The 27,921-nt window shown below is 36.1% G+C and overlaps 1 protein-coding gene and 1 pseudogene across 4 annotated transcripts in view; both read left to right on the top strand.

Moving 5' to 3' along the window:
• Positions 1-27,921, top strand: part of Chchd3 (coiled-coil-helix-coiled-coil-helix domain containing 3) — a 290,446-nt gene that overhangs the window by 140,357 nt on the left and 122,168 nt on the right. The gene's annotated exons all lie outside the window — the stretch shown is intronic.
• Positions 17,433-17,574, top strand: LOC141421118 (small nucleolar RNA SNORA61; annotated as a pseudogene).

A 27,921-nucleotide genomic window follows, 5' to 3' on the forward strand; every position in this document is an offset into this window, starting at 1 on the left:
TTAAAAAGGCAATGCCCTTTGACAAAGAAAAGGTCAGTCTCCTTATGTCCCACAGTGCAGAAATATGAGCCACCATATTACATCTTAATCATTAACAGTGTTTCACTAATTACAAGAGCTGGCTTATATATTGAGTGAACTGCTGTTTGGAAATGTTGTATTATATTAACACAACTAATTGCCATCCACAAATACGCACAAGGTTTCCTAAAAGCTTCCATCAGGAGTATGAGGTAGACACTGCTGCCCAGTATTTCAGTCAGTGTGCAAAGGCAGGTATTGACATTATAAATACATTCATAATGCAGGCCAGTTCCTTTTAAAATGCATATAAGTCTTATTACTTTACCAGGATTCTGTGAAATATGATTTATTTACTGCATTTTAACCACCCCCCATAATACTAAGATATAATTGAGATGTGAAGTGAAAAAAACTTGCATGCAGTCAGTATGGTTCATGAATCATAGACTAAATTGCTTGTAATTTTGAAGGCACTTAGGGGAATTGTGAAATGTATATAATGCATTTTTATGTTTGGGAAGGTTATAAGAACAATAGTCTGGTTATTTTAGTATTTTAGTCCTAAAAATAGAACTTTTTGAGTTGTTAATAAGGCTAAGATAGCCACATACATGAGCAAATCCAAATTTTCTATGTCCAGTTGACATTAGCATACTTCTTGTACATTTTCCCTTTAAACCTCTCAGACTTAGCTAAATAGTTAAGCAGCATATAATTCCTATAAATTGCCCTATAAACTGTACAACTGGATGAATGACAACAACATAAGTGTTGCCAGCATGTTTAGAAGGGAATCAGTTAAATGGTACTTGAAATTTTGATCATTATTGCATTGAAAAGACTGAAAATCAGAGGTCTTGACTTTATAGTTTAATTACTTGCTTAACAATTGCTAGTAGCTCACTAAATCACAAGGCTTCCAAACAAATAACATCAGTAACTCTGTCATGCCTGAGCAACTCCAATTTTCTTGACAATGGCTACCAAACTGTGTTTAGCCTAATATAAACTGTTAGTTTAACAGCAAGCAATAGGAGCTTCAAGCATGCCATTGATGAGGTGCCAGCAAATCGAGTGCTTTTACCAGTGGTGACACTGGTGTCAAGAATAACTTTAGAATGTTTCATCAAGACCAGGTGGAGAAGCAAATATAGTAATTATCCACATCCTTTTTTTGATACTGGATTTAATAATAACAAGTGCTGTCCAGCTTTCCTGGGCTTCTAATTAATAATTGGTTCTTAAGAACACAGCATGTGGTTCCTCACAATTTGAGTAAGATTGGGAAATAGGGCAAAGTTAAGGTCCTCCATGCTTTTACTGGCCAAATTGAAAAGGCAGTTTAAATGAAGAGCAAGTTGTAAGAATAGACTCAGGTGTGCTGGTGTGAAAATTTAATTTGTCCCTTATTGACCTGTGCTTTCTTTTCTTGCTATGTCTTAATTTTGTGACATTTCTTTGAGTACACTGCTCTACCATCTTGCCCTTTTGCAATGGCACACTTTGTATTTCAAGTGGATTCTTCCAGAATCAGACGAGTTCCTCAATTTTGTAACAGCTACAACCCTTTGCTCACAAGAGAATTATACTCTGTTCTTTAGTATTTTACCATTGAAATACATACAATCCCCAACTTAAAATGGTTTGACCTGATTTTTTTTTTTCATAAAATGTTGGGAAAACTATTACCCATTCATTAGAAACCACACTTTGAATGGTGATCTTTTTCCAGGCTAGCGATACGATACTGTGGGTAGTGACAGTGAGTCACAGGATCCCTGTAGCCATGTGAGCATAAGATGAAACAGCTGATACTCTGCAGTGTACTATAGTGTTGTTCAACTTGGAAGCTTGCTAGGTAGGGTGTATTAAATATATTTTTGACTGAGGACATTTTTAACATAATTAGGGTATATCAGGATATTACCTCATCATAAGTGAAAGAGTTTCTGTAAGAGGAAATGAGCATTTCTGACCTGCATTTAAGAGGGAATAATAATGATAATTAGTACTTTTGGTCACTTGCTCATGCTAGGCACTATACTAAGAATTCAACATATATTTTAGCAAATTGTTACTGCCTAAAGTTGTAATTTTATTCTATCTAGGTAGGAATGACTGAGGATTGTAGTAGTAAGGAATTTATTCAGAATAATTAATCAGTTTGGCTCCAGTCTGTTCCTCTGGTTTACTGTGCCATAGAACTCAGTATAAATATGTATTCTTAGTATAATTGTGGACATTGCATATTCAGATGTAGTCTCTATATCAGGTTTGATCCTTCTTGTGTAGATAGATAGTTAAAAAAGAATTTTTTTAAAAACTGTGACCTGTTATAATATATTTTATTTCATGACCTTGTATATATATACATATTAATTCATACATGAGAAATATTACTACTTGTGATTTACTATATTATATTTTATTCTCTTTTCGTTTTACAAGTGCTAGCTGTAACCCCCCTAAAATATTTTTGTAGTCGGTAGTAGTTAGCAACCTATAGTTTGATAAATCACAGAAAATCTGTGCTGGCTGGTAGGGTTTGTAGTGGACAGTGAAATCTGCGTTTGACTGGTTTTACGCTTGCTTATATGTTGCCTCAGGTACCTGCACTTCTAATTTTGTTAGTTTTCTAATTTTGTAAGACCTTGAATAGCTTTGCCAGTAGGCATTTGTGAGTGATTGAATTCTAAGGATGGATTAATGCTTTTCCCTAGGCCAGGAGAGTTTCTTTTTTGCCATTTCATCATGATCCTTTGGGGGTCTGGTACAGTTCAGATTATACTCAGAACTTGTCTTTCTAGAGGCTGCCTTGCTTTCTTTCTGAAGTTCTTCTATGCCTGGCAGAGTACCTGTTCATTATAACAATTGAAGGAAAATAAAGTAGAAAAATGGTCTTCCTCTAGTTATTCCTTTCCATTCTGTTTCATGTTACACAAATATGATTTTAATAGTAATTGAGAAGATGCAGAATAATCTCATCTCTATCATCTCGTACCCTTTCCCAGGCAGACCTTATGTTAGTATTGACCAGAAGGCTCTACTGAAGCTACTACCCTACTTGCCTTTCCCTGTACTAAACAGGGAGCATAGACTGGCCTCATTTAGTATCATTGACACAAGGTTTCCATATCATCTCATCCAGTTCTTCCTGGAGCGAGTTAAATACCTCTGTACTAGTCTGTGTTTCAGGCTCCTGGTATACAATAAAGAATGAGACACATTGGTTGCTACTCTCTTGGAGTATATATTCTAGTGGAGAAGACAGACAGTAAATATGAAAGCAAACAGATACATAAATACATACTTAGTTTCTGAATGTGGCAAATATATGAGGAATAGTAATGTAGGTTGAGATAATAGAATTGTAGACTACAACATTTCTCCACTTATCTGTGTTCCACAATATGGATTATTAATTTCTCTAGGATATTCAGATCCTTCAAAGAGATCCTGAATGTGTATGCCCAAAACATAAGGATAGGATTTTCATATGCAAAAGCCCTATGACTCAAGGGGAGAATGTTTAAAAAAAAATATGATCAAATATGGTTCATGGAGCAGAGGCATTACAATCTCTAGGAGCTTACTAAACGTACAATCTCTACAGCCGAACTTGGACCTATTGAAGACAAGCATACATGTGAACGTAATCCTCATGCAAATACTTAAGCAAAGTAAGGTTTGAGAAACACAGGTTGAGTATCTCTTATTTGAAATGCTTAGGACCAAAACTGCTTCAGGTTTTAGAGTTTGAGGATTCTGGAACATTTTATTGGTTGAGCATCCCTGATCTGAAAACTGAAATACTCTAAAATCCATTTTCTTCAGACTTTCAGATTAGGGATGCTCTTCTTGAGTAGTGGTTCTCAACCTGGGCTGCTGTAGAGAAACAGAGTTGGTCACTACTATGATGGTCCCCCTATTGGAAAGTGGTGGAACATTTCAAGATGGGGCTTAAGGAGGACCTTAGGGCGTTGGGAGCATGACTTTGAAGGAGATTGTAGGACTCTAGTCTCTTCTCTTTATTGTTTCCTGGCTTATGAGGTGAGCTGTTTTCTCTGTCAAATTTTGTTTTTGCATGATGTGCTGCCCCATCAGAGGCTCAAAGCAATGAGGCCACCTGACCTTTGACTGGAACCTCTAAAACCATAAGCCAAAATAGCCCTTTTCTCATTATAAGTTAATTGCCTCAGGTATTTGTTGTAGTAATAGAAAGCTAATAGAGGTACAATTTGTCACTCCCAGTCAAGTGACATTTGGCCATATCTTTAATCTGCCATGGTAGAAATCATCAGGCACACCAGCTTTACTCACTTATGCTTTTCCCAGCAGTCCATACAAAGGCATCTTGTCCTGTTCACTTGATACCTGCTCCTTTAAGATAAGTGGCCAAAAATTTGTTGTCTCCTAGCATTACTCAGAAATCTTACTGTGTACTCTAGTCCTGTATGTATTAACCAGACTTCTCTCTTTCTGTTCAGACAAGAGAGCCCTATCTCCAGTGAGTTCCCTTGCCTAGGGACTTCCCTCACCTTTAAGTGATTATAAATCCTTTTCTGTTACCTGCTATCACTGGCTCAGAGGGGATATGTTTGGACATCCTATACCTTTAGACCCAGGTGTGGGCCAAGTCAGGCTAGGCATCTTAAAAAAAAAAAAAAAAAAAAAACTTGATTGTTTTGCATCACTCCCACCAGTGAAATCCACATCTCTGCAAGTTGGGACCTAGGCTGTAGCATTTTCTGAAACTCCTCAGGTGATCTCAAAGGGTAGGCAAGATTGAGATTGTGGGAACACATCCTTTATGTTGTTATGTTGTTAGAAGTTACATATGATAACGCCTGGCTTACATTAAGGTGACATAATTGATCATCTAAATACACACTTCTGCGTAGACACATACTTGTGCGTAGCTTGCTAAGTATGCCATTAGAAGTTGCACTGTCCTTTTCTTACAAAATGAGGGTAGAACTGGCAGCAGAATAGAGTTGCCAGAGTTAGGTCCTGTGGAATATATACCGTAGTGAAGATGACTCAGTTGATAAATGAATAATGGTATTTTTGCATCTGAAAAATAGCAGTTCTTTGTAAGACTTTTTAAAAGACATTTTTGCCTGTTGTTTTCATCTAACTCATACCAGTGTCTGCTTAATAGAGTTTGGAACTGGTCAAAACCTAAGTTTTACATCGGAATCTGAATGTGACCTCTATAATCCCAAACTTGCAGAGTCTGGAAGATTTCTTTGTCAACCTTGCTTTGGCCTTTAGCTTTTTCAACTGACATAGTTAAAAACGAATCAGCTAGGAGACCTCAAAGCCAGAAATCTAAATAGCATGAAGGAAAGTATTCTGAGGCAGAAGATAGTGGTTAGGTGGAGGAACTGGAGGAGAAAGATTTTGAGTTCCTTAGATTTCATGATGTTTGATAAGCAAGGACTGTGAGTCATGGTTTGGAAGGGAATTCAGGTGGAAAAATTGAAAGGAGGTCCCAAAAATTTTGTAGGCTATAAAAATGAGAAAATTTAGTAGAAAAGGCTTGTGTGCAAATAATGAGCCTGGTTTGAAATATTGGGCTTCTAGCACTTTGATAGGTGTCTGCCTTTGATGGTAAGCCCCTGTGTGAGCCATCTTAACTTGTGAATCCTGACCAAAAGAGTGCCACAGGTTCAGCGCTATTCCGTGATGGCTATTGGCTCCTGAATTGTGTGGCCCTATGAGCAGTTCCTTCCAGGGCAGATGGGGGAGAACCTTGCTTTGTCTTTGTCTTTGTCTTAGTGTCTGCATGTCTTTGACAAGTGAACAATAAAATGTACTGTTTGATTCCATACTGTCTTGCTTCTTTTCTGTGTCCCTCCTGCAATCCTTCTTTTTCATGTCACATTGTATGAGATGCTTTTCACCTTTCTTTCCTGACCCTGAGTTCCAGTGTTTGCAGGTCTCCCTCACCCAGGTTGTGCTTTAATTGGCAAAACTGCAACCTGGTAGCAGCAGTTCTCTATTGCAGATTCCTAATTGGTGTCAGGCGCTGCTGGCAGAGCCCAGCCATGTTGGATCTATTGATAGATTTGCTGCTGTGACGGCTCCTGTCTAACCAAAAGGTTTATTGCTTTTGAAACTAAAAATTAAAATGTTAACTATATCCTATGGTGTCTGAAACAAAATCAGCTATTCATCATTAAGGAGCACTTTTAATGTTACCTAAGGTTCCTTGGGTTTGCAACTCCAAATTTTGTTCTATTTCTAACTCACAGCTGGCTGTTTCCTTTTTTTCATAATGCAGTGTAAAGCTGCATTATATTTCACACTGCCTGCCGCACAGTGGGTTTCTTCTTTTCAGAAATAATGCAGACTTGGTGTTAAATGTGTACATTGGGGATAGGGAAGTGGTGGCATTGTAGGGACTCTTTTTACAGAACTTAAAGTTCATTTACATTGACCAGCAATAATAATATACCTAGTTCTGTTAATGGTGAATCATTCAAAAAATTATTAAAAATTCTTCTTCACAGGCTATATAATTGACATTTATGTTGAAGATATAACTATTTAGTCCTATGAGTGTCACTTAAATTAAATTAATTAATCTGGTTTAGCCGGATTAATGCCTGAATTTATAGAAGGCTAGAAAAGAGTACATTTTAAAATCTAGTTTTATTTAATGCTTTGATTAGCACTTTATAGTCCAGCAAAATAAAACAATGCAGTGACCTTAAAGACATCAAATATTACTAAGTAACATATCTCTTTGATGTTTTTGTCTCTTCAAGTTTCCGTAGCAAAGTGCTTAGTCATTTATAGCAGCTTTTCTTTTATCAACAAACATTATGAAAAATATTCTGATAATAATACCTTGTATTTGTTCACGTTGTACTGATTTTCTGAAGAACTTCTCATGTTGTCCTTTGAGGAATCCAAAGAATTACTATTTTCTATTTTATTGATGAGGGGACTGAGAATCAAAAAGTTAAATAACTTGATGGAAATCAATGCGGCTACATAATATGTTACCAAATTGTGACCTGCCCTCTATATAGTGAGTGTTTTACTTGTGTTTTTGTCCTGTCAGAGATGACTCAGCTCTCTTGGGTCTCAAATTCTAGTTCTGAAGATTGACATGGTGCAGATAAAAATACAAAGTGCTACAGGGCTGAGTGAGGACTGCATGCTCTGTACGCGGGGCTGGGACATACGGGTAAATGAGGAGAGAGCCTGGCACAGTTGTTTGAAAGAGGATCTGATGTGGAACTTTAAAAAGGAAGGACGTCGGGATTTGAATAGAGATGGGAGAACATGGATTCTATTTCAGGATATTGAGTAACTTGATGTAGTTAGAACTTAGGGTGCTGGGGTGAGGGAGGGATGATCATGGCTGCTAGTTTGGAAGGGAGAGCTGGCAAACTCCAGTTCAATGGCAGTACTGGGGATGACTTAAAGGGCAGGAGAAAAGAAAGAGTGAAGTCTGTTAGAATTGTGGTGTTGCCTTCCAAACGGGGAAGTGCTCAGAATTAGATGGCGCTTCCTTGGAATTCTAATGGGGAGATTCCACGGGATAGCCATTGCTGAATTTACAGTAAAATTAGAAGTGAAAGGAGAAGGGAGTGAGGCTGCACTGTAAAGATTGCTCTGTCCTTGAAGACTGGTGAGAATCACATTTCAGTTTAAGATTTCTGTCATTTTGGTTTATTTCTGAACCAGCAAACAAACAGTTTCAAGGGTATATAAGGACCCAAGTAGCTGGATAAAGCCTCCCTAGTTCTTCATAGAATAAATCCAAAGTTCTGAGGTCGCTGTAGCCACCGTGCAAGAAATAACCTGCTATGTTAGCAATTAGAACCATGGGTTCTCCTACTTTCATACTTGTTATACTGAGTAAGGCTCTCAGACCTCAAGCGTCTATCCTTTTACCAAGGTACTTCCAAGACATCCATGTGGTTACATTTGTTAGGTAACTTGGGAGCATAGATCTGGAATGAAGGAGAACAGTCCAGAATGGAGAGAGTGCTGGGTCTGGGAATGAGTGAGATTACTAAAGGAATAATATGTAGTACGGGGAAAGCAGAAATTTGAGAAATGCCCACCTTTAAGCAGCACGTTGAGGAACAGTTGCCATTGGCAAGGCGGATGGGGAGTGAGGAGGGTTAAGGCTCCAAATAACAGAGAGTTTTAAAGTGGCAGCTCAAGTTTCAGAGAAGGCCAGTGGCATGAGCACCTATGAGAAGCAATTGAATTAGGCAGTCAGTCGGTTGGTGTACTTACATAGTGTACATAATTAAAAGCCAAACACTGGAATCAGAGCCTAGATTTTGGTGGACACAGAAAATATAGAAAAGTTGGTTGTTCTCACAGGTGCTGTTGTCCTATCAGTCAAAACTTTAAGCTTTCAAAGAAAGATGCTAAAGAATATGTACCTGGAAGGAAGAATAGTTTTGGGAGAGATTTTTCTTTAAAGAAACTACTGTGTTTCAGAGTTGAGAAAAGAGGCCTGTGGTGAGAGAAGGATTTTAAAAATTGTAAGAAAGGTGGCAAGAAATTGATTGGGCAGAATCAGGGATTTGGAAAGGAATAGGTTCAGTGGTAGAAATATTATTGTTTGGAAAGAGGTGACCCCTCCCCCCACCTTTCTGCAGGCTGAGAGAAGAAGGAAAGCAAAGATAGTCTGAGTAGATTTAAAGGAGGAAAGTTTGTGTTCTAATGTACTCCATTTTCTCAGCTATGGAACTTAACTGGTATTCTGTGTTCTTCTGTATTAATTCTGTGTTTATTCTTTAGAATAGGTGGCTGCGCAACTCCAGGTGAACAGGATCAGATAGGACAGGTGAGATGCCTCGGTTGCTGATCAGCTATTGATACTTCTTGCCTGTCTTAATTTGTGCCTTCCCTGTACATCCATCCCACCTTCTGTTTTCACACAGAACTTTTGAATTCCTTTTAGTTGTTCCTTGTATCCCTGTTACTGATTACTTCATGTTTTGTCCACTTTCTCTTTCTGACAAGGAAGGAGGCAGGGCACCTTCCTAATCAGGCCTCTTCTTCAGCCTACATTTCAAGATTCCAGCCTTGTCTTTAGTTGGGACAAGGTAGGCTGTCTTCCGGACACTGACTAGATGTCAATATGAAGGGAGAAAGAGGCTGAAGTTGCTTCATGAGCTTTTTTTACAGCAGTAGAACTCAATACATTCTTAGTATGAGTACACAAATATATTGGACATCCTTTGGGATACAGATAGTCTTGAGTTTGAGTGCAAATCACAATAGTTTAGAAAGATGGGGCCTATTGAAAAAACAAAAATGAAGTCTTCTAGACACCTGACAGATTTGTTTTCTGCCAGATTGTTGTTTTCTTTTTATTGTTGTTTTTCCTGAAACTTACTTCTGAGTCCTAAGATTGTGTCCTTCCAGTGCTTCAGAAATACCTATGATTCTGATATTAGAAATGGACACCCAGTTCTTAGAATACCCTAGATTAAAGATTGTCAAGTTTGAACAGTTTAGTAGGTATGTAAGTGATAGAGCTATTTTAAGTCTTTCATTTTTTGAAAAATAGCATTTCCTTCAGAAATTCAAATTTTAACTACTTGCTTCCATCAACCTTAGCAATAATTGATAAACTGTATTACAAAAGGCACAGGCAAGTTATAATGTTGAAAATTTGGACAGTTTTAGTTTTTTTTTTTTTAATACACATATCTTATCAAATTCCCTCCTTTCCTGTCTTACAGATATAGGTCAGTTGTTTCTTGTCTACCTATCTGGATTTTGTACAGATCCCGTTGATGGCTATTGAGTAGTAAGATGTGAGTGTAGATGTTCTAGAGACTTGGTGTGTATGTGTTCAAAGTAAAGGAATTTTCCCAGTTTGCGTCATTGTGGTTAATTAAGGGAGCCAAGGAAGTGACCAAAAGTATTGGCTGTTTTCTAAGAAATTTATGGTTTTGTATTGCATTTTGAAATGGACCAATATCTTTCATAGGATTTAGGGTTCTATCTAGTAGGTTAATAACTACTTGTCATTCTAATCTTGGGGTATGGGTTTATGTGTAATCTGTGTGAAGTCATGTTTTTAGTAACCTGTGCTCCCTAAAATGTTCTCAGACTTTGGATTATAATCACATCCATATCGCGTTAAATACATAGGTGCTCTTAAAATGACAAATCAGTAGAGACTCTTGATAAGCAAATTGAATAGTGATGTTTTTTAAAACAAAAATACCAATTCATCAAAAGTACATCTTACAGAATGCTTCACACCAGGATCTAAATTGCTTCTCACAAGTTCCTCTGAAAAAGGCATGTTTCCTTTTCAGTCTCCATGTTCCCCATATGTGATCTCATCCACATCCATGGTATAGGTCATCATTATAAACCAACAAGCCTAGAGTCACTGTTTTTGGCTATCCTTTCCATCATGTAACACTAAACCAATCTTCTCTTGTTGTCTACCAGCCTCTTTGAAAGCTAGTTTTTTTCCATAGTTAACTAAAGATAGTTAACTAACTAAAAGATTTCTATAGCAAAAATCTATCTTCCTTCCCATCCCTTCCCTTTTCCCTAATCTTTACTGATTCCAATTCCTTTTAAATCTAAAATCCAAACCTGTACTAACTTCTAGCCTGTACTATCTCAGTCAAGTCCCAGATAATCTATTTGCCTCTTGCTCTATGTTTGCCTCTGAATAGACATTTCTTAAATGAAACTGATGTTTTTCTCCCATGCAAGAAATCCTACAACTGGCTTGCCAGGATCTTCAGGCAAAGGCTAGAGTTTTAGTATGGCAGAGAACCCATCTTCATAGTCCACCCCATCCTTGTTTTGTTTTTATTGCTTCATTGCTGGTCATTTTTCTAAATGCAACTTAGTCTTCACTGCCTTGAGTTACTAGTATGGTACTGAACCTGCTGTGCTGCCATCCTTTCCTGCTTCAATCCCTGAGAATATCTTCTGCTTTTCCTCCCTCCCTTCTGTAATGCCTATCTTTTGAAAGCAGTTTTGTAGCATTCTGTATATACTGTGAAGTTTGTTGTTGTTTCTCTCTGTTCCTGTTCCACTTTACCAGTGGATCATTGGCTCTTAAGAACAAGTACTACATGGTATTCCTATGTTCCTCCAGCATATTGTGTCATATCCTGGACACAGGGTATTTACTGAGCATCATGCAAATCTGAGTCTGCACCAACATTAACTAAATGAGTTCTTCAGCGTTACAGGACTAGAATCAACTACAACTAACTTCATGTTCAGAGTTCATCAATAAAACTCTGTTCTGCCTTTGTATAAAACAATTCTTTAAAAAGAAAGAAAGGAATGTCATGATTAAACCTTTGTTCATGGTTGAGTTATTCTCCTTGATTGAAGAAGAATATTGATGGTTGAATATTAGTTTTGTAGGTCGTACCATGTTCGAAAGTATCAGTCACAGATCTTTTAAAAAATTTTTATAAGTAGCACAGATTAAAAACTTCACAGTACTATCTTAAATGTATAACTAGGAAGGAGCAATGTCTGTTGTGAATAACACATTTAATTGAGTTCAATTTTAACTTTTAAAGGCACCAACTCAACAAATTTATTACTCCTAATATTTATATCTTACAAAGTAATAAATTGTTATTGAGTAGCAGTGATGAAATTTAATCATTTTCAAGTGAATTTTAGAGTCACAACAGTGCAGTGTTAATCCATGATGTATCACTGGATGTATACAACTTTGCTTCAGCTCTTTTATAATTAATCTTTCTCAAATGAGAAACTATCACCCTCCCTTTTAAAAGTGAAACTTCCTTCCCTTTCTAGCAGAGACTGACATGAATTCTTCTGCATTTTACTCCACTCCTGCCCTGCATAAACCCCACTCCATTATTGGTATTATCATATCATAAGGATTGATTTATGTTTTGAGAATTTATTTTTCTCCTCCAGCCTTCTACCATCTCTGTCTTCCACACAGATAGAATTTGAAGAAAGAATCCCCCTTCTTTCATCCATAATAAATGATTTTTTATTTGAGCATGTCATTTTGGTTTTTTGTTTCAATGGAGATCAAAGGGATATAGGGTCACCTCCAGTGTTCAGCAGTTCTTTTCAGTGCTGGACCTTAAAGAAATGGGATCTAGTTGAATTTGTCATAGCCTTAGATCTTTCTCCAGGCATGTGGCACTCAGATGGTTGGGTATTACTGCATGCCTAGTTTTGTGTGTGTGTGTTTGTAAAAACAGTGGGAGAGCTGGAAATTTGGTATTTCATATACTTTTTGATGCTTATCTCTAAGACACACATCTTAAAGGTATGCATTTGTGCAAAAATGTTACTTCTTTATAAACCAATTTGGAAGTCTTAAAGATCCCTATTTAAAAATGTTTGTGTCATAAGAATTTTGAATTAATATTGCACCGTTATTTGATTCATCTTATAGAGGCTTTTTAAGAAAATGTTTTAAATACTTATTTTGATCAGAACCACTAAGACTCTTAAATCAACTGTAGGTTGTTTGTACTCTCATTGTGAAGTATTGGTAGAATGGGGTAAGGGAAGATAATTATTACCTATATTTAAAACTGAAAACAATGAATTTTACTTCCATAGTGAAACATTAACAGATTTATAAATTTAGATGTTTTTACTTCCCTGCTTTGTTCTTCATTTAGTAATTCTTATATTCATGTCATACTATTGTTGTGAAACCAGTGTTAGATAATGTTAGACCAAAGTCATACCACTTAGTAGGCTGTCTGATCAATATTTCCATAAGTCATATTCCATGTTTTGCTAAATCAGGGCTTTCTTTTCCCTAGCCTCATCATTCTTACCTAATCTCATTGCTGTGATTGATCTTATTGTCCTCTACATACTAGCCAGATGCTGTACCACTTGAGCCATGTCCCCAGACCTTTTTGCTTTGCTTATTTTTGAAATAGGATCTTGTATTTACACCCTAGTCATCCGGGGACATAGTCCTCATATTTAAGCTTCTCACATAGCTAGAATGACAGGATTGTACCACCATGCTCAGCTTTTATTGGTGGAGGTGAGGTCTCCTGGGCTTTTTGCCCAGGCTGGCCTAGGTCCATGATCCTTCTGATCTCTACCTCCTGAGTAGCTAGAATTAATGGTTTGATCCACTATACCCATCCTACATGTCAAAATTTCTTCTGCTCACACCCATATTTTTTCAGTTATGGTCAGAGTTCCATTTTTCTTCTAGTTACATCTAATGTCTACTCTGGGATTTATAAGTCAGATGTTACTCTTATGATTCTGATGAATTACATAGTTTATTAATGTTGTCTACAAAGTATTGGTAATATTTTTCAGAAATTGAATGCCCCATTAATTTTTTCCTAGAACTAATAAGCACTTAAACATGAATCTTTGTATTAATTTTTGCCTCATATTACCTTCTCCTCTAAATCAAGTTGAACTTTCATGTATTTGCTTCTTTTTAACCTTAGGATGGCAATAGTAAGTTTTTAAATGAGTTTTTCAGGAACTAAAGTCCAAAAATATTTCTGATTGCTGGGTGGTTCTGTCTTCTAGTCTACATCCCATTGATAAAACATATTTTTAGAAGGTATGTTTATTTGAATTTATTTTCAAGAAATAAATAACTTATATAGGTTCTGATGTGTTTTTTAATTTTATATATACTTTTATTAATGAGGATCTGAAAGTACCTTAAAACTGACACAAAGTCAGGTTTACTTATGCAAACTGCTGTTGCTAATAACTTAAAAAAATGGTATTCATAGTCAGTAGTATTTCAGGTGATTATAGGTCCCAGATATCTCATTATATGAATGGAATTATTTATTCTTTCTTCTTTCTGAATATTTTACTTATTTAATCTTATCTTTCTTACTCTCTTCTAATCTTGTCTATCTTATCCCTATGGACAAAGTAGGCTTAAAATGTCCAGTCACACATAAATCTACAGGTAGATAGCTATTCTCTCTCCAGCTATGCTGATATACAGTAGTAACTTTTGAAAAATGATTATAGTTTTGTAAGTATTGTAACTAAACAAGACAAGATTTCTTTTAAGAACTTCTGTTGATGCTCTTGAACCTTCATCAGATGTTATGAAAATATCTGCTGTAAAATATGTTTGAAAGGTATATTCTTTCCATTTGAGCAAGACATTATTTTGATTATCCTGAATTCCTATTCTAAATGACTTTTCCATTTTCATTTTCATTTCTATCCATTTAAAAAATTTGCATGTATGGGAATGAATGTTCTCACAGGTGAGTTTTACATTTAATTCTAAAACAGCAGAGTCATGGATGGAGCAGTTTGACAAAGCAAGATTTCGGAATGATGTTTCTTCATTATTGTCCAAAAGATTATTATTAAGAAAAGTAAGAAGTAATTGCTTTGCTGGTAGGTCACCCCATAATTGAAATACAAGATAGCCATTTGTAAGTAAACCTAAAATCTGGTTGGGAGTCTTATTTGTGGCTCAATCATGGGAGTGATTAAAGCTCCGTAAACATTGGTCAATCCACTTGGATCATGATCTCAATCCAAATAGTTTCTGGCTCAAGTAGAAAATTTGGCTTATTCATATCATATCAGAGCCGTATTTTATATGTGATTAATTAAAATATATCAATAGCACCTGCTTGTAAGTTGACTTTTAAAAAACGTTTTGAGAGGCAGAAAATCAGGGATATAGTATTGAGACCTCTTGTAATAAGGAAGTAGAATTGGATATGGACCTGGTATAAACGCTAACAATGAGTTTTGTTGTAGTATATGCCAGTTTTTTAAGACCGACATTCTCTTTGGTGTTTGAAATTTGGAGGGGAACTGAGTACTGATAATTAATGAGGAGAGAGGTATATTTGTAATATTAGTAATTTTTCTTGGGAGAGTCTACATTTATTGCTTTCAAACAGAGTCTGGGATCAGGAGAGATTTGACCAACCCCTTTTTTCCTCCTCCTCCTCCTTCTTCTTTTTTTTTTTTTTCTTTTTGATGGTACTGGAGTTTGAACTCAGGGTTCCACACTTGCTAGACAAGTGCTCTCCCACTTGAGCCACTCTGCCAGCTCTTCTTTCCTCCCTCTTAAGTGCCCAGTGCCTGTGCCATAACCACCCTTTGTTTCAGTGTATGTCCCAAGCCAGGCAGCAGCTTCACATGCACACTCCTACTCATCTGGACCCATTTCCTCCTTTTCCTTTGTCCTATGTCTTACCTACTAATCTAAGAACAGGGGTTTCCTTTGTCTAAACATTCTCTTTAGGAGTATAAGAAAACATATTAAGTCTAGAAAAGGTGCAGAATGAGGCAGCTTTTCTTTGTTTTTCCCACATATTCTTTCTATCTGGCATCTTTAGGCAGGCATTTATTCTTGCTGAACCTTTGTTTCATCCACTGAAACTATAAATTGTGTATCTTTGGAAGTTGTATGTTCTACAGGGAAATTAGACTTCTCACTAGCCCAGTGTCATCAACCTCTGAGACTTGGTGATAAGAAGTCCCCTCCAGGCCTTGTAGGCCATAGGTCCATTTTCTAAAGAATTCTGAACAATTGCCTTCGAATTGAGTCTTTGGAAGATGAGTTATATAAGCGCCTTTTGTGTTTAGTGGTAATTTATGTGGGTGTGTCATACATTTCTGTTTTGTGTTTAATAAAGGTCTCAGGCTCTTCTTTATTTCAGTTTACCTATAAATTTGGATTTTGGACACTTCCTTCAAATGATAATGGGTTTGTTTACTTTTAGAATGACTCAATACACAGAGACTTGTAGGTTATTAATCTCATTACTTTGGGAAAAAATTGTCATAAGGAGCGGATACTGAAACTTGTCCCAGTCCTTGGAATTTACTTGCTTTCATTACATTTCTTAAATGAAATTTCAGAGCCTGAAGGAATGTAACCGTGCAAGTATACTTCAGGAATATATAATTGGTTTGAATTCCTTGGCAGAGATAAAATTTATAAAATTAGAGTATCATTATGACTATAGGTTAACTTTTTGCATACATGCACACACATATACACACATACCTTCAAATCTTTTAAAATTGGAGCCATAATTTACTCAAATATAATAATAGTAATACTGCTAAAATGCTGTTCAGTTTACATATATCACCACTTTTCTCCTCTTGTTCTATGCTCAGTGACATTCCATGGATTTTGCTTCTCTGTGATTGTGATTTATCATGTGGACACTGGGACTGAGCTGTGAATTAACCACTATCTGCAGTTGCTGTTTTACCCAAAGTAGTGCTCATTACCATGTACGTTTCCTAGCCAGTAAGTGTGGGTAAGTGGACAGAAAAGAAATGATGTTTAGAATTAGCCACAAAGAAGCTGAACTGTCTTAGGATACATGGTTTTAAGTGTTACTTTCATTATAGATTCCAGAGCCAGATATTTTCAAAGGTAATCTGTGATTAGCTTTAAAAAAAATTTGAGAGTATTTTAAAAATACAGATCCATGCCAACAGTTTTAACAGTTTAGCAAATCATGATTTATTATTTGGGGGCATAGCAAGCCTGTGATTTTAAGTAAAGTGCAAACCTCTTAGCTTATGTTGGATGAGCTGGTTGTTGGCACCTGTGTTCAACATAAAAGTTAACATGCCCCTAAAGTACACGAAAGCATCTGTCAACATTCTGGAATTCCATAGCTATTTTTGCTTTTTCATGACAATAAATAAACAAACATATAAAGATACAATCAATAAAATGTATCAGAACATATCCTCTTTATGACTCCTATTTCTTGTATACTTAAGAGAGCATATTGACTTTTAGTGTATCTATAGGTAATTCAGAAAACTAATACTGTATTTAAATCTTTCTCTACTTTTTGGGAGGATTTGCATGTCAGATAAGTATCTTTGTATAGCTATTTATTTTCTTCCCCAATGTTTTGAGAGGGCTAGGTTTTCTAGTTCTTTCTGTTAAGATACCATGTTTTCTGTTAGGTTAAGGATCAATAAACTTTTTCTGTGGAGGGCCAGATAGTAAATATTTTAGGCTATACACCATAGTTTCTTTTTCAATTCTTTTTCTTATAATTCTAACTCACTTGTAGCCCAGGTTGGCCTTCAGCTCTGGATCCTCCTGTCTTGGCCTCCTGAGTGCTGGGATTATAGGCGTGAATCATCATATACAGCTGGCCTCTTAAAATTCTTAACTGTAATTGTAGTACAAAAGCAGCCACAGGTAGAACTTAAATGAATGGTTGGGCCTCTGTTCCTATAACACTTTATTTCAAAAGGCAAGATTTGGGTCTTAGGCCATAGTTTAGCCTAGTAGTAGAGTGACAATTCCTATTTCCTGCATCTTCAACCACCACTGCATGGACTGCCCATATTTTATAAAAAAGGGTCAATAAGAGCTCAGTGATTATGTGCATTCCCAGTGTGGTAGCTGTTGCTGGTACCTCTTCTCTCTCCCTTAAGAAAACATTTCATTTCCCATCAGATCTGAACACTAGTCTTGGTGATCATAAAAGGAGAAAAAGGGATACTGGAGTTGGCCTCACAGTTTCACAGTCTGGCATATAACATGTGGGCTGGTTACAAACAGGATTATAGATGAAAGAAGTTTCAACAAGAATAACCTTAAATCACCTCAGGTTTGGTTAACGTGTAAATCAGTCAAAATCTTTAGTACTTGATTGCAAGTGTCAGCGTTCATGTCAGACTCTCACAGCTGTATGACACACACCAGACTGTAGCTGTTCAGTCTTTGAGTAGTGCTGGTTATAGAGAACTAATTATTTGAAGATAACCGTTTGAATTGCATGGCATGCAGTTGTCAAACCTGAAACAAGACATTTTTGTTTACCCAGTAGCGTACATGTGGACTACTCAGAGCTCAACGTGCACAAAATGTTCTCATTTGCTTTTTGATATGTGAATAAGATGGGCCAAACTGCAATATGCCTTGCATTTGATATTCTTAAATCTCCCTTTCTCTGACTCTTGCAAGCTAGAATTTTTGCAGAATATCCTTGGTAACATCTAATTGAATTGGGTCAAGTTGAAATTTTTTTAATTGTCTAGGGTATCATTTCCTTAAAGAGGTGAGCAATTTATTTGGAGTCTTCCAAGAACAAACTCAAGTGTATAGGATTAAAATAAAAGTAATAGGATGATGATGATGATTCAGATAGAATATAAGCTCTTATCTGATCTCTACAGAATCAACTTAATGGAGTAAACTACTTCCCATTCTAATATAGAACTAATTCCACACTTTCTTTGTATTGTCAGTGGTACATTGATGATCATCTCTAGTTGACTTTTTGGTTTTCCTGTGCATTTCTTTTTTCCCCCACTGTACCTTCTGTTATTTTATGTGTATATATATATATATATATATGTATATATTTGTATGTCTTATTCGATCACAGTTTTGTTTGCAAACTTATTTCACAGGGTTTTTTTATTTATATAATTTAATCAAATGCCATTTTAGCTGTTGCTGTTTCTATGAAAATAAGTTGAGTGCTTTTGAGATACTCACAAATGTTACTTTCTCAAGCCTTGCTGGTGGGTGGAGTGGCTCAAGTGTTACAGTGCCTGCCTAGCAAGCATGAAGCCCTAAGTTCAAACCTCAGTAACACCAAAAAACAAAATATATACAATTCTCAAGCCTTGATGTTGAATTATAAGTGAGTGAGAAGAGATGGAGGGAGGGGACAGAAGAACTTTTCCCACAGTGAAATTCACTCAGTTGAAATCAATTGAAATTGTAGATACTCTGTTATGGATTACAAGAAACTCAGCAGAGCAACTCTCAAAAGATGATGATATATTCTCAACTGGGACAATTAGTAAAGAATTCGCTATTTAGATATTTTATTGCAATTAATGCATAGTTATATATCTTTTGTTTGTAATTATTTTTTCATGCTGTGTTTTAAATGCTTCATTTAGTGGCCTTGACTTAATGTTAGTATTTGTATCACATTATAGACTACAGCTTTACCTAAACTCTTACTTAATTCTCATAGCAGCCAATTGAAGAGGGTTCTGTTAATACCTTCATTTTACTGATGGGTATCTAAGATTTATATGGCCTATGCAGTTTTCCTAAGGTCCTAAAACAAGTGAATGCTAGATCTGAGATTCAGTGTCCTTCTCTTTGCCTTCAGCCAGCTCAAGATATTTGAATAAAACAGATTTTGGGAAATATGGCAGTAAGTGAGATCTTAACTTGTGAATTGTCAGGCCACTCTTTATTAGAATTAAACCTGGAGTTTATTACAGAATGAATTAACTTTATTTCACTTCAGGGAATACAGACAAAATTAAAACATTTAACTGTGTTGTCTCTTGTTTTTTCTGCATCCTAGTCTTTTTTATCTCTTACAAATGCTTTTAGGTATGTGATTTAATTTGCTCTTAAAAGACGTAATAAGGCAGGTATTAAGAACTCCATTTTTTTTAAACGAAGAAACTAAAGTTCTTAGAATTTGAATACTGAGAGGAGTTGAGTTTAACCATATAGAAAAGATCCAATTGTAGTTGAAAAGTTGATTAAAGAAATATTTTGTTGTATAATTTAGGTATTTAGTTCAAAGAGGAAGTTGAGGGGATTACCTCTAAGTGTGTGTAGAAGTATGGTACAGAGGATTACCAGTGGCTTTTTTCTAACTATATCTGAGAATCAGTTTAATTTTTTTTTTTTTAAGGATGCAATTTCAGCAGGAGGGATTTGGTTTAAAGACGGTAGAACTAGTTCTGATAGTTATGGTAGAAGGAAAGTCTGTTGTTTAATCTCTGGTGTTATGTAGGACAGTTTTAGATTATGTCCAGATTCAGAATAATTAACTAGCCCAACCAATTGCTAAGTTACATAGTTATAATATGATGTTTACTTTTAAAAATAACAACGCAATCATAAACTTGGATTCACTCTCAACATTTAATGTACTAAAGATACATTCTATCCGTAGACTTTAATTTCCAACTATATTCTTTTCATTCTAAGGAAGTAAAGAATGGTCATTTGAAACAATACATTTAGGTAGAAAAAGGCTTCTCATTCCCAGTAAGGTCTCTTGTATCAATTTTTATTATTTCTGATTCTGTAAAAGAGCACTTTAATAGTAGAACCAGACAGTGGTAAACAGAAAAATGAAGGATGAAGAACAGAAGGATAAATAATGGATTTAGAGCCTACAAATATGGATTTAGGAAAAAAAGAACTTCAGAGATAAGTATTGTTTAGCTAGATCATTAAGAAGTAATTAGCAAAATAGACTTATCACCAGTAGACAAGAGACACTTGGAACTCTACCTTCAGTGGGGAGGCATAATAATTCACTGCACTGTCACACCTATTTATTAATTTTATAGTTTGAAATCCCAAAACAATAGTGTTCATCTTTGAAAAAAAATTGACTTTCTAGGAAAGAATAGTTTTGTTCTGGTTTTTTGACATCTCTCCTCAAGACACCACAATTAGTTATCTTCAGTACCTGCTGTTCACCATGATTAAAAAAATTAAAGATTAGAGAAGTAGGCAAGAGATTATTGGTACTCCAACAGTATGAGGAAAAATTGAAAGAACTAAGAATACATTTGCTAACTACTCATGATCACCACGAAAAGAGAAATCAGACCACAAGTGAGGTGGTAGGTATGGGACTAATTAGGAATTGTAGAGTTCAGAAATGTAAAACATTCAACTTGACTTTCTTTGAACTTCAAAACAACTGTAATGCATCATATACATTTCAGTTTACTAAAGGCAAAGGACAAAGAATAGGAAATAAAAGATGAGGAAGAAGAAATGAGCAAAGAGAAAAAGAAATTCCTGATTAGTGGAAGGATAGACAAGTGAGAGGATGGATATGATGAAGAGTCAAAAAGGAAACATTAGAGAAAGAGGACAAGGGAGCTTTAGCTTTTATAGTCCTCCTGTCTGCCTTCCCCAGACTAGCTTCAGCATGTTCCCATGATTCCTGGCCATGCTTTTGTCCTCTTGATCTGTTTTGGGGTTTGTCAGGATTACCCTTTTATTGAACTCTTGTTTCTCTTAAGTCCATTTCTCCTTCCTTCTGCTTTGGTTCCTTTCTCATCTCTTAACAATGGGTGTCCTTAAAAGCTTGTTGAGTTATGCAGGACTTTCCAATGATGTTGGAATGTCTCTTTCTCTTCTCTTTTAGCTTTGTCAGTGCAGCTTTCCTTCCTGCTGTTTGTTAATCAGTATATTTCAGTAACCTGAATATGTATCATTTTAGAGACCCTGTTCTCCCACCCAGCACTCACATGCACAGGTGTGCATATACACTTCTCTGCCAAGTACCTTCCTACCACTCTTCTCAGCTGAGATGCCCTGGGCTTGCCAGAGTGGCAGCCTTTGCTCTTATTTGCAGGTTTAATGGGGGAAGAACATTTGGAAGCTATTGTCTAGAAAATAAAAAAAGTATTGTTATGTTTCCTTGAATTTTAGAGTATGTTACAAAAAAACACATAAACCTGATCACATTTTTAGGCTTAATCATTGTTTTCCTCCCCTTTTGTAGGCTATACTTTTCCTCTTAATTACATACATATAAATACTAATTTCAGGAGACTTTGGGTGAATATAATTGCATCCTCACTTACTGATGATTGAAGTCATAACATCATTTCTGGATATTTGTGGCATTAGTAGAAATTATTTATAAAGTTAACTCATGCATCACCCATTGTACATTAATCAGGAAGTTAGAGAGCCTTTTGCTCTTGATAGTCCTGATATTCATCCAAATAGCCTTTGGAATTAAGGCAGCTCTATGAATGATTTCATATCCATGTCTTCAATCAATGGCAGATATAACATGTTCTGAAAAAAATTCCAGAATGTTCAAAAAATGCAAAACTTGAATTCCCCTTGAGCTGTGCACTGTGCTAAATCCATGCAAATAAAGTGACATTTAGGCAGGTCCTGCTGGAGTTTCCTTCCATTTCACAGATGTCTCCAGCTGTTTGAGTGTTATTAATGTCGCCTTTCCTTTATATACTATGTATGTGGTAAGACCTACGATAATTGCATCTGTACTGAGTGTGTACAGACCTTTTCCCATTATTATTTTCTAAACAATAAACAACTATTTGCATAGCATTTATATTGTAGGAGGTACATAAGTAATTTAAAAGTAGTTTAAAATATACAAAAGGGTGTGTGTAGGTTATATGCAAATATTACACCCTCTTATTTATGGTACCAAAGGATTTTAGTACCTGCAGTGGGAAGTCCTGAAACCACTCTCTGGAGAAAAGTGGAAAAAAGGATGACTGTAGGCTGTCAGAGCATCTGTTGGCTTGAGTTGCTGCTCACCAGTGTGATCTCTGTGCAGTTGCTTCCCAATGGGTCATGACTATGTCATTATCAGTCATTTTTTTGGTATCTTTACAAATGTTTCTTCCCTTTGTTCTGCTACTGGCTACCCAACCTCAGTTCACTGGGGAGCTTCTCTGTGCAGATTCTTTTGTCATTCCTTCTTTACCCTTGTTCAACCTGGATGTAATATGGCAAGAGTTCATGACTTCAGTATCAGTAGATCTCCCTGTTGAAAGATTTGTATATTTGGTGAGTCTCCCCACCCCCATGTAGGGGATAGATAATTTAAAGGGAAGTGGTCCTATACTCATACATGTTGCCAGAGTTTGGATGCTTCTTCTTCTTCTTCTACCTTTATGTTTTCATGCATTCTATTCCCTGACCTGGAGTGCCCTTCCTCTTGCCTGGTGGGTGAATAGCTGCTTATTCTCCTGGCCCATCTCTAAGGCTACTTTTCCTAGTGTATGCTTTTCTGACTCCCTTTTCCATATTCTGTTCCCCCTTTATCATCATATTGTGAGTTTTAAAAACTGTCTCATTAGATTTATATGTCCTTGAATCAGGATTTTGTTCATCATTGTTATATGTAGTACAATTGCCAAAGATTTTTAAAACTTGGGGGTAGCCAAATCTCTAGCTTAGCTGAAGCAGAGGAAACTCCTTTCACTTTGATTGGAATCTCATTCTTCTCTTTCCCTTGCTCCTTTGATATGAGGACTTGACCCAGCTGAAGTTTTGATTTTTTGATGTTCTGAAGTTTTCATCACGTATTAGACAATGCCATTTGTTGTGGTGCCTTAGCTGTTACAGAGTGTGTGGGTGCTGTCATTGTGGGTGGTTACACTTTCTACTTAACAAACATAAAGGAGATTTAAGCACCTTACATACTGCCTTTTTTTTTAACCTTATAACATTCTTAAGTGGGAGAAACTATTAACATCTGATTTTATGCTATAGCTTGTAGGTGGAAGAGGCAAAATTTCAACCTAAGAGTTCTATCCGTGGATTATATCTGAGTTACCCTCACACTTTACTGCAATTATAAGTGGTAATATTTTAACCATTAGCAGTTGTTCTTCCATTTTATCAATGAATAAGTGTCATGTCTCAGCTTGAAACCTTGGGCCAGGTAATAATTTCTAGGAGAAATTGTTTTCATTGTATTATACTTGTTGCCTTCTGTTGATGATAGTTGAAGTCTGATTTTTCCAATTATGAAAGTTGTATAATAATTTCTCTTATAATTGTTCAACTTTTTAAATGAGTTAATTTAATGAAAAATATAAATAAATAAATAAATAAATATCTTGTATCATCCTGAAAGTGATACATGATATTACTAATTGATAGGATATTATGATTAATTGCTTACACAGGGTGAAGGAGAGTTATAAATAGGACTGGTTTCTGTTTTGATTAATGTTATTGATATTCTTTGTGTTAAGAATGTTAAGAAACTGAAAGATGAAAATGTTAGTAACAATTGAATGGCAAAGAAGGAATTCAAAAAGGATACAAAAGAGCATGTTAATGCTCAAATTGTTTACCTTTGTTACCTGTGCCTTCACTTATTTGGGTCGGGAGGTTTATGTTCAGGAAACTCACTCATTTCAAAAGTTTAAACATTTGATTGCTTCAAGTGATGGAGATGGGACAATTTAGAAAGAAGATTATCGAGAACCGAAAGTCAGTTGCATGAGTTAGTTCAGAAGGCAAAAAGTGTTTGTCTAGAAGGTAAAAGGCTGATATTGGGATGACCCAAGGCAAGTTCTACACACTACAATGCATGCCACTTGTATTTTCTTAGATCACTTTTTATTTACTTATACAACAAACATTTGGATTTTCACAGGACTTTTGTAAGAAGGAAAATAAAATAATTCCAGATAATGTGGGAAATCAACCAATTTCATTTTTAAGGAAATAATTAACAAGTGATAACCTACTATTTACTCCTTTATTTCTAACATAAGAAAATTTCTATAGAAATCAAGTATTTGTCATAATTTTAGTTTATTGTTTAGTGCTTTATAGGACATACACTATAGTGGCCCTGAGTGTGGCTAGTCACATTCTTCATGGACTTTGTGCTCCTTCCTGTGATAGCTGGTGGAATTTGTGGCTTTTTACTTGTTGAACCCATGCCTTTATATTCCTTGGGCCTTTTCATGGGTCCTTTGTCAGTGTTTGTCCTGATCTATTTGCCTTTATCTGATGGTTGCTGGGTACAGTAGGGCACCATATAAATAACCCTTGCCTTTTGTCCTCCATTTGATCTGAAAATAGTCTTTGCTGAGCTGTGACTGAAGGTGCAGTGACAGGCTCTGGTGGCTCATATCTCTGTTTGGATAGGGCAAGAAGTCCTCTCTTCTCTTCCCTACTTCCTGAACTGGGACCCCTTCTCATATTGTCCATGTCAGTCTTTGATTCCCAAAGTGTGGGCTACTTTTTTTCTCCCTGCACCCATGTTGAGGTGTTCATTGAGATTCAGGGCATGTGTCCTGAGACTATCCAATCACTGCCCTATATGTGTGGTATTCTCATCTCCTGTCACTTTTCTATCTATTTTCCCTATGCCCTTCTAACCTGTGGTCCTTTGTGGATGAGAATGTCTGTTCTTCCTTTTAGGCCTAATCTCTGATAACGTCCACTACCTCTTAATTATTCTGCTTTACTCCTCTTACGTTTCTGCCCCCTTACATACATACACACACACACACACACACACACACACACACACACACACACACACACACACACACCTCACTTCTTTTACCCATACCATGTTTGCCTGGACAGTACTCTGACAGACTGTCAGCCCATCCCTGTTGATTGGTAGTACTTGTGAAGTGCTGGGGAGGATTGTGAACACCCTCAGACTCAGTGGGTAAAGAGCTGAGTAATGTCCTCCATGGGCACTGGAGTAAGGAATAGTGGCACTCTTTCATCTGTCTGCCATGTCTTGGGAGCATATAATTATTACCTCTTCACTGATTAGTAATCAGGAGCTCTGTTTAGTTAGGTAAAGTTAGCGAGGTCAGAATAAGCTGAGAGGAATGAAATAGTAAGGTAACTGCTTAGAGCTAGCTCTTGGCACAAGAGACAGGGAGCAGGTGACACCTAGAAATACAAAATATTAAACTGAAAGACACACAAACAGGGACTATAGAAGTATGCTTTTTCCTCTTCATCTTTGTCAAAAATCAAATCCTTGAAGTCCCATTGGTTCATAGTATAAGAAAGTTGAGGAGTAAAGATTATGCATTTAGTTAAATCTACTTGGGTTTGTCAGGAACCTGAGCAATATAGGTACGAACAGGAGCCAAGTGAAATTACCCTTCTCCCAGCCCTTCTGAGGATCTGTTATATACTTGTAGGCACTGTGCTAGGCTCGGTCATATAGTGATAAAAAGATGTGATTCCTGCCCTCAAGGACTCCTTAGATAGTAGTTTTAAAACGTTTTTATATTCTCATGTTATATCTTGATGAAAGTTTTTCAGAAGCAAACCTGATTCCAGTTACATTCTCATTTTTTCACTGCCCCTAAGCAGTACAAGTGTACAACTCATGCCTTGGAGTTTCTCCTTAAGTATTGCTGAGTGAATTGAGTGCTGTACATTGCAAAGGCTGCAAAGAGTGTATAGAAAGGAATGAATGGTCAGCAGAGCCTGGCCTGGCTGTGTAAAGATGATGAAGGCTGTTGTATTGATAATGAAGGTGGCTAATTAAAAAAAAAAAAAAAAGACCATTTGTTGGCCAAGTCACTTGGCCAGTTCCTTTCACTTCTGTGACTCTCATTGTGTGCCACTGTGAAGTTGTGGTGAAAATTCTATCAGGGTTTACTTCTTTTACTATATCTCTGCTATGCTGTATTATAAGCATAGCTTTGGGAATTTAATTAAATTCTAGCATTTACTTAGAATTGAATTAAGTGATATAATGAATAAAATTTATAAAATGTGAAGTGCTGTTTGACTATTAGTGTTTATTAATTATTCAAAGTGGCTTTCTTCAGATTCCTGAGTTCAGGAGTCTTTCCCTTTGGGTCCATATTCCATTTTGCTGAAGTGTCTCAAAGCCTAAAGGAGACTGCCTGGCTTAAATCTAGTTTTTGGGTCAAGTACCTACCAAAACTGAACCAAGAGGATATTAAAAAGAAACAAAGACAAAAGCAGGTCTTAATGATCAGTAAGATTGAAGCAATAATAAAAAGTCTCCCAACAAAGAAAACACCAGGACTGGGTTCATTCTTGCATTGTACCACACCCTTTAAAGAAGAACACTACCAATTCTCTTCAAACTATTCCATGAAATATAAAGGGAAGGGTCTGCTACCAAACTCTTTCTGTGAAGCCAGAATTACCCTGATACCCAAACTCGATAAGAAAAAACAAACAAAAAAATTTACATAGACACAAAAATTCTCAATAAAGTACTTGTAAACCAAAATCACCGACACATTAAAAAGATCATACACAGCGTTTAAATTGGTACCATTCCAGAAATTGGAAAGATGGTTCAACATATGCAGATTGATAAACTAAGTGCAGATATAGATAGAAGGATAAGAATCCATCATCTCAATAGATTCAGAAAAGGTCTTTGACAAAACTTAACTTCCCTTTATGCTAAAAGCCTAGAAGAAACTAGGGGTAAAAGGATAGTAAACATAGTAAAGGTTATATACAACAAACGTACGTATGGTCAACATTATACTATATGAAGAAAACCTAAAGTTCTTTAAAATCAGGAGACAAGGACTTAAACTATCTCTACTCTTACTCAGTGTAGTGTTTAAATTTTTAGCTTGAGCATTAAGACAACAGAAAGAAAAGTGACATAAATTGGAAAGGAAGGTCAAATTATCCCTATTTGAAGACAATATGGTCCTATACTTAAAAGACTCTAAAGACTTCACTGGAAAACTCTTAGGTCTGAAAAAAACTTTCAGCAATGTAACAGCATACAAAATCAACATACAAAAATAAGTAGCTTTTCTACACCAATGATGAATATGCTGAGAAAGAAATCAGGAAAACAGTCCTATTTACAATAGCTTTAACGAAAAATAAATAAAATTTTAAAATATTCTGACCAAGGAGGTGGAAGACCTCTCTACAATGAAAACTGTAAAACACTGAAGAAAGAGATTGAAGAATACCCTAAAAGTTGGAAAAATCTCCTGTGGATTGGCAGAATACTATTGTGGAAATGGTCACATTGCCTAACACTATCTAGATTCAATGCAGTCTCCATCAAAATTTCAGGGACATTCTTCAAAGAAATAGAAAAATATCCATTCTAAAATTCATATGCAAGCACATAAGACCCTGAGTAGCCAAAGCAATTCTAAGTAAGAACAATATTGAATATATCAAATTAAACTACAGAGACATAGTAACAAAAACAGCATGGTACTGGCACAAAAACAAACAACACTGACCAAAGGATAAAGTAGAGGACCCAGAAACAAACCGCAAAACTGTAGCTGTCTGGTTTTTTTGTTTGTTTGTTTGTTTTTTCTTGTCTCTACAAAGGTGCCAAAATCATAGTGTTGGAAAACAGATAACCTCTTTAAGAAGTACTGTTGGGAAAA

The sequence above is a fragment of the Castor canadensis genome, chromosome 2 (genome assembly GCF_047511655.1).
Source record: "Castor canadensis chromosome 2, mCasCan1.hap1v2, whole genome shotgun sequence".
Taxonomy (NCBI): domain Eukaryota; kingdom Metazoa; phylum Chordata; class Mammalia; order Rodentia; family Castoridae; genus Castor; species Castor canadensis.